Consider the following 14,576-nt stretch of genomic DNA (forward strand, 5'->3'; position numbering starts at 1 on the left):
ACGAATGCAGTAAGATAGAAACAGAATCCAAATGGATTGAGTTTAAAGAAAAGAAGGGATCCATCACATTAATACAGCTACACTGTGGACCACCAAATAGTGGAAGGGAATTGGAGGAAGAAATATGTAGGTAAATCTATGAGGTGAGCAGCAGGCATTATACTCCATCGAGCCTGCTCCGCCATTTAATACGATCATGGCTGATCTGATCATGGACTCCGGTCTATTTCCCTGCCCGCTCCCCATAACCCCTTATTCCCTTATCGGTTAAGAAACTACCTACTTCTGTCTTAAATTTATTCAATAACCCAGCTTCCACAACTCCCTGAGGCAGCGAATTCCACACATTTTCAACCCTCTGAGAGAAGAAATTCCTCCTCATCTCAGTTTTAAAAGGGCGGCCCCATTATCTAAGATTATATCCTCTAGTTCTAGTCTCCCCTGTCAGTGGAAACATCCTCACTGCATCCACCTTGTTAAGCCCCCTCATAATCTTATATGTTTCGATAAGATCACCTCTCGTTCTTCTGAATTCTAAACCTTTCCTCATAAGTCAACCTCCTCAACTCTAGAATCAACCTAGTGAACCTTCTCTGAACTGCCTCCAAAGCAAGTATATCCTTTCTTAAATATGGAAACCAAAACTGCACGCAGTATTCCAGGTGTGGCCTCACCAATACCCTGTATAACTGTAGCAAGACTTACCTGCTTTTATACTCTATCCCCTTTGCAATAACGACCAAGATTCCATTGGCCTTCCTGATCACTTGCTGTATCTGCATACTAACCTTTTGTGTTTCATGCACCAGGTTGCCCAGGTCCCACTGCACTGCAGCACTTTGCAATCTTTCTCCATTTAAATAATAACTTGCTCTTCGATTTTTTCTGTCAAAGGGCATAACCTCACACTTTCAACTTAATACTCCATCTGCCAAATATTTGCCCACTCATTTCCCTGTCTATGTCCTTTTGCAGATTTTTTGTGTCCTCCTCCCACGTTGCTTTTCCTCCCATCTGAATCGTCAGCAAACTTGGCTACATTACACTCGGTCCCTTCATCCAAGTCGTTAATATAAATTGTAAGTAGTTGGGATCCCAGCACTGATCCCTGCGGCATCCCACTAGTTACTGATTGCCAACCCGAGAATGAACCATTTATCCCGACTCTCTATTTTCTGTTAGTTAGCTAACCCTCTATCCATGCTAATATATTACCCCCAACCACGTGAACTTTTATCTTGTGCAGTAACCTTTTATGTGGCACCTTGTCAAATGCCTTCTGGAAGTCCAAATACATCACTTCCACTGGTTCCCCTTTATCCACTCTGTTCATTACATCCTCAAAGAATTCCAGAAAATTTGTCAAACATGACTTCTCCTTCATAATCCATGCTGACTCTGCCTGACTGAATTATGTTTTTCCAAATGTCCTGCTACTGCTTCTTGAATAATGGACTCCAACATTTTCCCAACCACAGATGTTAGGCTAACTGGTCTATAGTTTCCTGCTTTTTGTCTTCCTCCTTTTTTAAATAGGGGCGTCATATTTGCAGTTTTCCAATCTGCTGGGACCTCCCAGAATCCAAGGAATTTTGCTAAATTCCAACCAATGCATCCACAATCCCTGCCGCTACTTCCCTTACTTCTCCTAGGATGCAAGCCATCAGGTCCAGGGGATTTATCTGCCTTTAGTCCCATTATCTTACTAAGTACCACCTCCTTAGTGATTATGATTGTGTTAAGTTCCTCCCCCCCATAGCCCCTTGACTATCCACTGTTGGGATATTTTTCGTGTCCTCTACCGTAAAGACTGATACAAAATACTTGTTCTGAATTTCTGCCATCTCCATGTTCCCCATCACTAATTCCGCGGTCTCGTCCTCTAAGGGACCAACATTTACTTTAGCCACTCTTTTCCTTTTTATCTTGCTATCTGTTTATATATTTTATGCTAGTTTACTTTCATAGTCTATCTTCCCTTTCTTAATCATTTTTTTAGTCATTCTTTGCTGGCTTTTAAACTATCCCCAAATAAGCTGGCAGAAAGAAGTTGTGAAAGGACAAAAGGGAGTTTATAAAGGACTCCTTTCTCACTCAGTCCAACAAGAAAATAATTCCTGCTGGGTCTTGTAATAGATCATGCACCAGAACAGATAAGAGAAGTAAGATTAGGAGAGCATCTTGGTAGTAGTGATCATGACATAATAAGGTTCAAATTTAAGATTGAGAGTGACATAAGTAGGACAAAAAACTAAAGTAATGGATTGGAAAAGAGCAAATTATGAGAAAATAAGGAAGGAACTAAAGAAGGTAATCTTGAAAAACAAAGAGACAGAAAAACAGTGGGAAATCTTTAAAAGGGTAATCAATAGAGTTCAAGTGAAATGTATTTCACTAAAAGCCAAATATAAGCAAGCTTATTATGGGGCATCGTGGATGAAGAGAGAACCTAAGGAAAAATTGACTCAAGAAAAAGACATACAAGAAGTCTCTTCTTCTTAGGCAGACCCCGGAGTCGAGGATGACTTGCTTCCACACTAAAAGGAGTCTTAAGATGACTGAAGAGACCAATGCAGGATCTACAGTCTCTGTCACAGGTGGGGCAGATGGTGGTTGGAGGGACAGGTAGGTGGGGTGCTTGATTTGTCGTAAGTTTCTTCTGCTGTTTATGCTTGGCTTCCGTGTGCTCCCGGCGAAGTGACTCGAAGTGTTCGGCGCCTTCTCGGATGTTTCTCCTCCACTTTGAGCTGTCTTGGGCTAGGGATTCCCAAGAGTCAGTGGGGATGTTGCATTTTTTCAAGGCGGCTTTGAGGTTGTCCTTGAAGCGTTTTCTCTGCCCTCCTGGTACTCACCTGCCGCGAAGTTGTTCGGAGTGGAGTGCTTGTTTCAAGAGTCGAGCATTGGGCATACGGACAATGTGGCCCATCCATCGGAGCTGATCGAACATGGTCAATGCCTTGATGCTGGGGATGTTGGCCTGAGAGAGAATGCTGACATTGGTGTGCCTATCCTGCCAATGAATTTGCAGGATTTTGCGGAGGCAGTGTTGGTACTTCTCCAGTGCTTTGAGGTGGCTACTGTACATAGTCCATGTCTCTGAAGCATATAAGAGGGAAGGTATCACTACTGCTCTGTAGACCATGAACCTGGTGCCGGGTTTGAGATCCTGGTCTTCGAACACTCGTTTCCTCAGGCGGCCGAAGGCTGCACTAACATACTGAAGGCTATGTCGGACATCATCGATGCTAATCCTTGATGATAGTAGGCTCCCGGGGAATGGGTCCACATTGTCCAAAGTCTCATCCTGGATCTTGCTAACCGGGGAGCAGTACTGTGTGTCGGGGGCTGGTTGGTAGAGGACCTTTGTCTTACTGATGTTTAATGTGAGGCCCAGACTCTCGTACACTTCAGTGAAAGTGTCAACGATGGTTTGGAGTTCCGACTCCAAGTATTCACAAACACAAGTGTCATCTGCATATTATAATTCAATGACAGAGGCTGGAGCAACCTTGGATCTGGACTGGAGGTGTCGGAGGTTGAACAATTTCCTGCTTGTTTCAATTGCCTGAATGGATTGGAGAGGAAATTCCTACATTTTTTTTCCCCAAATTGGCCTGGTTTTTTAAGTCTGTATTTTTGCCTCTCCCAGGAGATCATATAGTTTCGGGTGGAGGGGAGTGTATATGTTGTGATACACAAGCTATCGTAATCGTGTGGGACAGACTTGATGGATCAGATGGTTTTTACCTGTCTATCATTTTTCATATGTCCTGTGCCTGGCACAGAAGTCCCGCCGTGCCGGCTGAATTGGCCTTACCGCCCCTCAGAGGAAGTGAAGTGCAATCTCGCGCACTCCACTTCCTCTTGGGGAGTGCTACACAGATGCTATGCGTAGCGCCGACACGTTTCAATGTCCCTCCCCTTCTCTTAAAGGGGAGGGCCGCTGCGCACTGTGCATAGCCTCTGATGGCTTCCAGTAGACCACCAGGGCAGCATGGTACCGGGGCTGCAGCCTGGCATCCAAAACGGAGTGCCGGGTTGCACGAAGGAGGCCCGCAATATACTCGGGGCAAGCATCGGAGCCAACCGGTGAGTCGGCAAAACAGTCAAGATGGCGGCGCGAAGCACTCGTGACCTCCCCTTTAACTTGCGCCCGCGATCGGATGTCGGCCTGGTTCGCGACCTGCGAGGCTGGCACTGACACCCACTTGTGCCAGCCTTGTGAGACACGGGGCAATATCCGCCGCAGGGTGGAAAGGGGTCAGCGCGTGGCACTAAGGGGTTGCCACACACGGCGATGACACCATTGACGGTTGCATGGCAGTCCGGGGCGCTACGCTAGCTCCCAGGCAATTTCCCAGGAGCCGGTAGTGCCCCTTCCCCCACCCCGGGCAAAAAGTGTTGTGCGCACCGCTACCGCCCCTGGAGACGCTAACTGGCGGCGCAAGAAGGGGAAATTTAGACTCCCCAGTTTTTCTAGTTGCTCCTCATACCTAAAATCTGATATCGTCTGAGTGAATCTGTTCTGTACCCTTTCCATGGCCTTGACATCCTTCCTAAAGTAGGGCATCCTAAACTGTATGCATAGAGGCAAAAATTCTTATGTACACCGGGAGCATATATCTTAGGATTGAGTCCTCCTAGCCCGTGATTTAATAATGGAGAATTGAGAGTGGAAGTGCACAGTTGCACATTCTCTGCTCCAAGAATTGGCACATTCGAATTATTATCCTAATACTTTTACTGCTGCCTAACCAGTAATGTGTATAGTTTTAGTGTTATCTCTTTACTTTTTGTACACTGGGCCCCTATATATAAAACTTGAGACCGCAAGTACTTTTCTTACAGCTTTCTAGATTTGTGCATCTGAACTTGTAGGTCTCTCTGATCTTCTTAACATTTTAATATTTTAGTGCATATTTCTTCTCCTTATTCTTCCTCTCAAAATGTATCACCTCACATTTCTTTGTGTTAAATTTCATGTGATATCAATCCAATCAATTTATTAACATTTTGTACCCTCATAAAGTCACTGGAAGTCCTCTTCACAGTTAATTACAATCCCTATTTTATGTTGTGCCATTCCAGAGACCTGTGCTCAAATATCTAGACTGACACTCCAGTGCAGTACTAAGGGAACTCGCAGCACTGTCAGAGGTGCAGTGCAGTCTTTCGGATGATACATTAAAGCGAGGCCTCGTCTACTCTCTCAGGTGGATGTAAATGGTTCCATGGCACTATTTCGAAGATGAACTGGGGAGTTCTCCACGGTGTCCTGGCCAATATTTATCCCTCAATCAACATCACAAAAAAAAAAGATTTTCTGCTCATCATCACATTGCTGTTTGTGGGAGTTTGCTGTGCGCAAATTGGCTGCTGCATTTCCTACTTTGCAAAATGACTACACTTTATTGTAAAAAGTACTTCATTGGCTGTAAAGCATTGCGGGACGTCCAATGGTTGTGAAAGGTGCTATACAAATTGAAGTCTTTTTTTCATTCTTTTACTGTCCTTTTAATGACAGCTTTTGTTATGAGATCCTCTCTCTGGAATGTTGAACTGATGTAAGTTAGTGTAAAACCAAGACTGACGGTCAAGGAGGAGGTGATGTACAGGGTGTTTGGCAGAGGATAAAAAGTGAGACTATTATAAGAAAGTTAGGGAAAAGCTTACCCATTACTGATGTTAGACTCTTTGGAAATTATTTTGTTGACCCATTTCTTCCCTACTTAAGGATATTTGAAAGATTGGTCAGAGCCTTTGTTACTTCTTCTCAAACTTCACTCAGCATTGAAGGATCTGTGGCATCAGGGGTTTGGGCCTTTTCCACCAATTCTTTTCAATAATCTTTATCAATTATTGCCCTATCTAATATTCAATCTCCTTCTCTTGTACCCTTTCCTTCCCAGCAGGAAAATAAAAAGTCCCATTCATGTTGCCACAAGATTGATTTGGTTGAAGAAGGCCTCTGGACCTTCCAAAATACAAAGCTTTGCAGTACAGCATCTAATTATTTCTTAATTGAGTCCAAATGGCCTCAACTATTTTTCTAGCAACCCATTCCGGCTGTTGATCTGTGTGTAGAAAATATTTCTTGACATCTGTCCTAAATTCATTCCAAACCTATACTCTCTTGTTCTGCTGCATTGGCATATCTGAAGCCCCAGTTTGACAGCTTTACTGAGGGGCATGGAATGTATGATTTCATACATGGTGTTCTTTAGGCAATGCTGCTGCTGAGGATTATTGGAATAGAGTGAGGTCACCACATATCAATAAAGGCTGCTACTCAAATCAACAGCATTTTAATTGCAGTTTGTCATAGGTTTCAAGAGGCAGAGGAAATCTTCTGTGTGGTGGATAAAGAGGCCTTATACATCTCAGAGCGAATATAGATTTTTCACTTAAGGTGCAGAGGGAGCCAGGATTTTTGATTGGATACCCAGTAATAGACCATTCCTACAACCCCAATTAGCATTCAATTAAACTCAATTGTATGAGAGGATAGACAAAGAAATCATCCCCACAACCGACCTTTCAAAATGAGTCAGAGATCCGGGTGGCAACCATTGGCTGTATCAAAGAAAGAACTTGCATTATTGTGTATTTCACCACTTCAGGATATTCCAAAGCACTTTACAGGAACTGAAGAAATGTTGAAGTCGTTTGTAGGGATAATCAGCCAAGATCTGACAAACAGCAGTGAGAAAAACAATCTGTTAAACTGTGTTAATGATGTTGGTTGAGGGATAAATGTTGGCCAGGACACTGGGTGAACTCCCCTGCTCTTCTTCAAATAGTGCACTAGGAACTTTTAAGGCTACTCGAGATGGGCATTTCAGACACGCAGTATCAGCATCATGCACTCTCAGGTCAGGCATTGGTTGAAAGGCACAGTAATGCTCCCTGTACTTTACCCAACAATGTGCTTCAGCCCCCAACTCAAATAAGCACCCCTGTAATCCCCACTCCATTGGTGCAATGTTTTACCATTTTCCTCACCATCTGTCAGGTGTCCTCTTTGAGTGTGGTTGCTAATTTAGTGTTAACTAGAGTTAAATTGGGGATTGGAGAAATGTGGCTCAAACCAAGCCATCAAAAACATACTGTCATAGTATGCTAATCATAGGTGCCACCGTTAAGAAGTTAAGATGCCGAGCAGCTAAATCGAATTAAATCTGGGGGCAGTTTTGCAGGAAGCACATAATATTACTCAAGTAATCGGTAAGACCAAAAAACCTTCTTACTCTTTTCCCACCGTAAACATTTTGAAGTTTCCCAAATTGTCCATGCAGTTAGTGCCCCCTTAACCTGCAAAGGATAATGGTGAATCAGAGCCCTGAAATTGTGAGATTCTGCTCCTTATATGGGGTCTCACTGATCAGAGTGAGATCAGACAATCAGGCATGGATGTCAGTCTGTACGATTCGAGATATTCCTGATTTTCCAGCCATTAAAATCAATAGCCAGAAAAGTAGCAATGCCAGAATCAGGTGCACTGACCTTCACACCCAATTTTCCTACAATCTGTTGAACAAGCCTCGCCCCTGGATGGCAACCCCACCAAACTTAACCCATGATGTAACCACGAAGAGGCAAAATAGCTTTAAAGGCCCATTTCAAAGAATTTGCATTAATTCAAATCAACCCAACTTGTACTTTCGATACAAGTGTGCACTGGTCCTTGCAAATAAAATGAGTCTGAACTTTAGTGCTCTTGGATGGTGTCGATGCTATGGAATAGTGTAACCCTTCCAATTCTACCACTCAATAGGCATAAGCATTTGCAGATCAGGCTGAGATCCAAAATAACGCATCTGTCTCAACTGCAATCTTGGTGAGCACCCCAACTGCAGTAGTGTGTCATTTCTATTTCCAACACCAGTTATCCTCATGACATCTCTGAGTGAGTGACGCCCACGAACTTCCCTGGTGGTTTTGCACTGGCACTAACACTTACCACCTCGCTCTCTTGCACCCCATCGATCGTGATGTCGTCCAGTGTGCAACGCCCTGTTACCGTCCTGGATGCAATATTCACTCCTGCCCCTGCAGCATCACCGGGCGTCAACAACGATAGCTGCAGGAAGCATTGTCACCTCAGCTGGCCACTCGGGAGTGATATTTAAAGGTGTTGGTCAGTTAGGGCAAAATGTATTTATCTCCCCATTTTGGTGCATCCTGATTTGTTTTGACGCTGCGATTGCTCAGCCTCTTACAGTGCTTGGTGCTATTATGCACATAGCGCAGGTCCCGTGGCCCCACAGAGAGAGCATTAAGATTGATTCAAACCAAAGTTGATCCATCGCTTTAAGTGAGGGAAGGAGCCTCCAAAGATGTCAGCGCTCATTGTACAGCGGCTCTGCCTTGACTGCCCCTCTCACTCACTTTAGCGCTCTAAGGGAAGTGATAGCGTTTGACTTAGTGCTCCACTTCCTCCGCAAAAGTTCCTGGGAGCAAAAATTATTGTTCGCTTGGCGATACTTTGCGCTCCCTGAAATGTTATCGCCCCAAACGGGGCACTACACAATTTCTAGCCCTTATTTTCCAAGGCCTCCTTACATTCATTGTACCAAAATATATTGCCATGCACTTATCTATATTGAAGTTAATTTGCAATTACACACCATTTCTGCAAGTTTACTAAAGTCTGTATTAATTGCATCCTTAAATTTGGTGTCATCCGCAAATTTTGAAATTGCACTTCCGATTCTCGAGTCCAAATCGTTTATGTAAATAGTGAACAACACTGATCCTTGTAGAACACCAGTCAGCTAGCCAGCCTGTTATCTATTCTGCTACTTGTCTCCTGACTCCACATGTTTTGACCTTAGTCATCACCTTGTTTACAAGCAACAATTTTAGCACAGACCAATGAGCGAACCTTCCTAGCTTGAATGTTTCAGCACCACCTAGAATAAATAGATAAATAACAGTACCACAATAATCTTGAGGCAATCAACCATGGAAAAATTATATCCAGATTGCATGGATGGAGGATTGGCTGACTAACAGAAAACAGAGAGTCAGGATAAATTATTAATTCTCTGGTTGGCAACCAGTAACTAGTGGGGTGCCGCAGGGATCAGTGCTAGGACCCCAACTATTTACAATCTATATTAACGACTTGGAAGAAGGGACTGAGTGTAACGTAGCCAAGTTTGCTGATGTTACAAAGATGAGAGGAAAAGCAATGTGTGAGGAGGACACAAAAAATCTGCAAAAGGACATAGACAGGCTAAGTGAGTGGGCAAACATTTGGCAGATGGAGTATAATGTTGGAAAGTGTGAGGTCATGCACTTTGGTAGAAAAAAATCAAAGAGCAAGTTATTATTTAAATAGAGAAAGATTGCAAAGTGCTGGGGTTCCTTATGCATGAAACATGAAAGGACAGTATGCAGGTACAGCAAGTGATCAGGAAGGCCAATGGAATCTTGGCCTTTATTGCAAAGGGGATGGAATATAAAAGCAGGGAAGTCTTGCTACAGCTATATAAGGTATTGGTGAGGCCACACCTGGAATACTGCGTGCAGTTTTGGTTTCCATATTTACAAAAGGATATACTTGCTTTGGAGGCAGTTCAGAGAAGGTTCACTAGGTTGATTCCAGGGATGAGGGGGTTGACTTATGAGGAAAGGTTGAGTAGTTTAGGCCTTTACTCATTGGAATTCAGAAGAATGAGAGGTGATCTTATCGAAACGTATAAGATTATAGGAGGCTTGACAAGATGGATGCAGAAAGGATGTTTCCACTGATGGGGGAGACTAGAACGAGAGGGCTGATCTTAGAATAAGGGGCCGCCCATTTAAAACAGAGATGAGGAGAAATTTCTTCTCTCAGAGGGTTGTAAATCTGTGGAATTCGCTGCCTGAGAGAGCTGTGGAAGCTGGGACATTGAATAAATTTAAGACAGAAATAGACAGTTTCTTAAATGATAAGGGGATAAGGGGTTATGGAAAGTGGGCGGGGAAGTGGAGCTGAGCCCATTATCAGATCAGCCATGATCTTATTGAATGGTGGAGCAGGCTCGAGGCGACGTATGTCCTACTCCTGTTCCTATTTCTTATGTTCTTATGTTCTTAATATTAAAATTAGAGTTCGGCCATCAGGAGCAAATTTAGGAAGCACTTTTTCCACACTAAGGGTAGTAGAAATCCGAAGCTCCTTGCATAAAAGATTGTGAATGGTGGGTTAATTGGAGCTTTCAAGACTGAAATAGACAGATTGTGTTAAATAAGCGAATCAAGGAGTATCGGGCAAAGATGGGTAAATGGAGTTGAGTTGTAGGTCAGTCATGATTTAATTGATGGTGGGGCAGTGTTGGGGGTTGACTGGTCTACTGTTCCTAATGTTCCTAAGCTGCAAGAGACTTAAATGGAATGAATTGGGCAGTCTCAATGCAGTGTTCAGAAGGAATGAATGAACCTGCACACAAAATTGTCTAACATTGGACTTTAAATTGGCAATGATGCTCAGATCATAAAGATGTCTGATGTGGAAAAAGTACGGCTCCTTATCTGAGGCTGAGAATTAAGGAAGCGTAGAACATAAAAAAGTAAGGTCAAGTCCCAAGCTATCTCTAATCTGAGTGCTGGATGCTAACCTTCTGGCTTTGTCAAAACCCAGACCCAGTTTGGTTCACCACCTATGTATGCCATTTTTTTGTGGGTTTCGGACCACTAAGAGGGAATCCACCATTATCCAGTTGAAGAATCCTAGTGGTGCTGCAGCACCAGAAGAAGCGTCTGGGCAGTAAAAGAAGTAAAAGCCCAAATAGTGTAAGATCAGCTGTCTTGTAGGCCTTAATAAAGACCTAGAACGAGAAAGGAAGTAAAGTGGGTTTCATATTGGAGGGAGAGGAAGGCTCTCTACTCCCTCTATGGACAGATCACAGGGCCAACTGCCACCTTAACCATGGTTGCCCAGGGAAGTAGGAATAAGTGGAATGGACACTTGGGAAATCCTCTGGAAACTCAGGACCCATGCACAACGCCCCCACCTCCCTGCCCACCTCCATCACCATTTATATGTTGTGGGTGGGGAAGTAGAGGCCAGTGGCTGTCCTGGTGGGAGCAGGGGAGGGAATAAAAGGTCAGACAGTTACACTCCCCTGCATGATTTTGGCTAGGATCATAGGCAAGAATCTTACTGATGATGTCAAAGATAAGAAAAGCTGTTCTTTAGCACGGATGTCCCTCAGCTTTATAACCATAAAATTCAACGAGCTTCCCAAAGAAAATAGTCATATCTCTGTTGAGCTAATGAGCCCATATAATCAAGGAAAAAATGTTGGGTGGGAGTTGATCCAACTAATGACCTGTCACTTTCTGGAACACAGAGGCCGGGAAAATTCCTCAGAGTTGTTCCCGCTCTGCTGGCTTACTTCACCAGCCAGTGAAACCCTGTAAATAGGGTTCCCACCACATTTCTGATGAAACATCATCGGCGGAGCAGGAACAGCTCTGAGGAATTTCCCAGCTATATTCTGTTTACGTTGGTCATAGCAACACTGATGCTAGGAGGAGGGTAGGGAATAACATTTTTAGCTGATAGCATGAGAAACATAAACATAGAAACATAGAAAATAGGTGCAGGAGTGGGCCATTGAGCCTGCACCACCATTCAATAAGATCATGGCTGATCATTCCCTCAGTACCCCTTTCCCGCTTTCTCTCCATACCCCTTGATCCCTTTAGCCGTAAAGGTCATATCTAACTCCCTCTTGAAGGTATCCAATGAACTGGCATCAACAACTCTCTGCGGCAGGGAATTCCACAGGTTAACAACTCTCTGAGTGAAGAAGTTTCACCTCATCTCAGTCCTAAATGGCCTACCCCTCATCCTAAGACTGTGTCCCCTGGTTCTGGACTTCCCCAACATTGGGAACATTCTTCCCGCATCTAACCTGTCCAGTCCCGTCAGAATCTTAAATGTTTCTATGAGATCCCCTCTCATCCTTCTAAACTCCAGTGTGTAAAGGCCTAGTTGATCCAGTCTCTCCTCACACATCAGTCCAGCCATTCCTGGAATAAGTCTGGTGAACCTTCGTTGCACTCCCTCAATAGCAAGCACGTCCTTCCTCAGATTAGGAGACCAAAACTGAACACAATATTCCAGGTGAGGTCTCACCAAGGCCCTGTACAACTGCAGTAAGACCTCCTGCTCCTATACTCAAATCCCCTAGCTATGAAGGCCAACATACCATTTGCCTTTTTCACCGCCTGCTGTACCTGCATGCCAACTTTCAATGACTGATGAACCATGACACCCAGGTCTCATTGCATCTCCCCGTTTCCTAATCTGCCACCATTCAGATAATATTCTGCCTTCGTGTTTTTCCCCCTAAAGTGGATAACCTCACATTTATCCACATTATACTGCATCTGCCGTGCATTTGCCCACTCACCTAACCTGTCCAAGTCACCCTGCAACCTCTTAGCGTCCTCCTCACAGCTCACACCGCCACCCAGTTTAGTGTCATCTGCAAACTTGCAGATATTACACTCAATTCCTTCATCTAAATCATTGATGTATATTGTAAAGAGCTGGTGTCCCAGCACTGAGCCCTGCGGCACTCCACTAGTCACTTCCTGCTATTCTGAAAAGGACCCGTTTATCCCGACTCTCTGCTTCCTATCTGCCAGCCAGTTCTCTATCCATGTCAGTACGTTATTCCCAATACCATGTGCTTTGATTTTGCACACCAATCTCTTGTGTGGGACCTTGTCAAAAGCCTTTTGAAAGTCCAAATACACCATATCCACTGGTTCTCCCTTGTCTACTCTACTCGTTACATCCTCAAAAAATTCTAGAAGATTCGTCAAGCATGATTTCCCTTTCAGAAATCCATGCTGACTTGGACCGATCCTGTCACTGCTTTCCAAATGCGCTGCTATTTCATCCTTAATGATTGATTCCAACATTTTCCCCGCTAATGAGGGAGATACTCTGTCCCCGCATCAAATTCACAACTCAAAACATCCCGCCGAAGGGAAAATCTGCCACACTGGAATATCAACCACAATGGCTTCATTTGCATAAAGATTGCATCTTATACCCTCGTGTCAACACAGGAAAATGTTCAAATTTAATGCTCTTATCACATGCTAGGAGCATATATTGAAAATTCTTCTCAAGGGCAATTAGGGATGGGCAATAAATTCTGGCCTTGCCAGCAATGCCCACATCCCATGAACTAATATTAAAAAATAAATTCCTTTAGTAAGGAACTATACACATTGGGCAATTTGTACTCCCTGTTCCAAATCACTAATGACAGACTATTAGGCCCCACAGGATTTCATTTTAGAAACTTGAAAATAAGATCAATATTCTTTTCTGCCTTTGGCAAACCCTAATTAACTGCTGCCAGGAGACTCTAGCAGATATTGAAGCAAATCCTTACAATTCTATACGTTTTTAGGTTTCTTACCTTGGGGCTAAATTGTCAGTACAAATTGTTTCTTTGGGTGTAAGAAAGATTAAAATGATAAAATTCTGACCACAAAAAGTGCAGTAATTGTAAAGAATCACAAATGATAATTTTCTGTGAGCATCTGTGCATATCTGAATGGGAATATTGAATGCTGTGAGTTGTGATTTTTCTTTGGGGGTGCAAGTTAATATATGTTGGGCAGGTGGGTCTCATATTCACCCATAATGAGCTGCAAAACCGCGGGCAAAATTTGATACCACTGAAAAATGGACACGGTACCGCAATGCGCGATATTCCCGTGACCACTCAAGGAGCACAGGCAGAACGTCAACCTCGTGCTGCCTGCTGATTATAATGATTGTAGTGCACAGCCTAGCACTGAATGCACTGCTGACATACTGTGCACTCAGCATGGGGCTGAAGTTCCCAATGCTCGAGTGAGGCTAGCTCTACTTAAAGCTCACCTTTAAAAGGTGCAGACTGTCTCGTGCTGAAGCATTGTTACCATTTGTGATCTGCCTGAATCTCTTAAAGGCAGTTGTACCTCTTAAAGGTGAGCTGCCTGTTATGTTTTCGGTACAACCTCACAAGGCTGATAACTTCAAGAAGCCAGTCAGGTGACTCCCTCTTTATTGCTGTAAACAGCAATGGCTGCAATACCACAGTAGTCCACTGGGTGGAGCTATATATATTACACTGCTCCCTCCTTAATGAAGAAGTAATTATAACAAACAATCATCATACATAACCTGCGTGGTTATACATAACAAAAGATATGGACTTATTTTGCCATATTTACAAATCAAGTTTGTTTTCTGTTTCGAAGAGGATACCTTCACTCTCGAGCAAAACCTTCCAAACATGGTGTCAAACTTAGACTCATTCTAGGCTGATCCTGAGGAAAGTTTTCCTCCAAGGGATGCCCTTGATTTACATTTGAACTCTATACAACTTCAGACTGTTTGTCTGCCTGACTCGGATGCAGACTTAAATTTTGACTTTCTCTTGGACTTGTTTCCTACATTTGATGTAGGATATGCTACTGGTACTTGACTTGTATCAAAACTATCTGATGAGTCAGAAATAATTGAATCATTCCAATCTTCAACTCCTTCCATGTCTGTAGGTAAAATATGATCA

The 14,576-nt window shown here is 43.5% G+C and overlaps 1 protein-coding gene across 1 annotated transcript in view; it reads left to right on the forward strand.

Annotated features, from left to right (window-relative positions):
- LOC139264731 (dual specificity calcium/calmodulin-dependent 3',5'-cyclic nucleotide phosphodiesterase 1A-like) overlaps positions 1 to 14,576 on the forward strand; it is a 1,390,883-nt gene that overhangs the window by 845,883 nt on the left and 530,424 nt on the right. The gene's annotated exons all lie outside the window — the stretch shown is intronic.

This window comes from Pristiophorus japonicus, chromosome 1 (genome assembly GCF_044704955.1).
Source record: "Pristiophorus japonicus isolate sPriJap1 chromosome 1, sPriJap1.hap1, whole genome shotgun sequence".
Taxonomy (NCBI): domain Eukaryota; kingdom Metazoa; phylum Chordata; class Chondrichthyes; family Pristiophoridae; genus Pristiophorus; species Pristiophorus japonicus.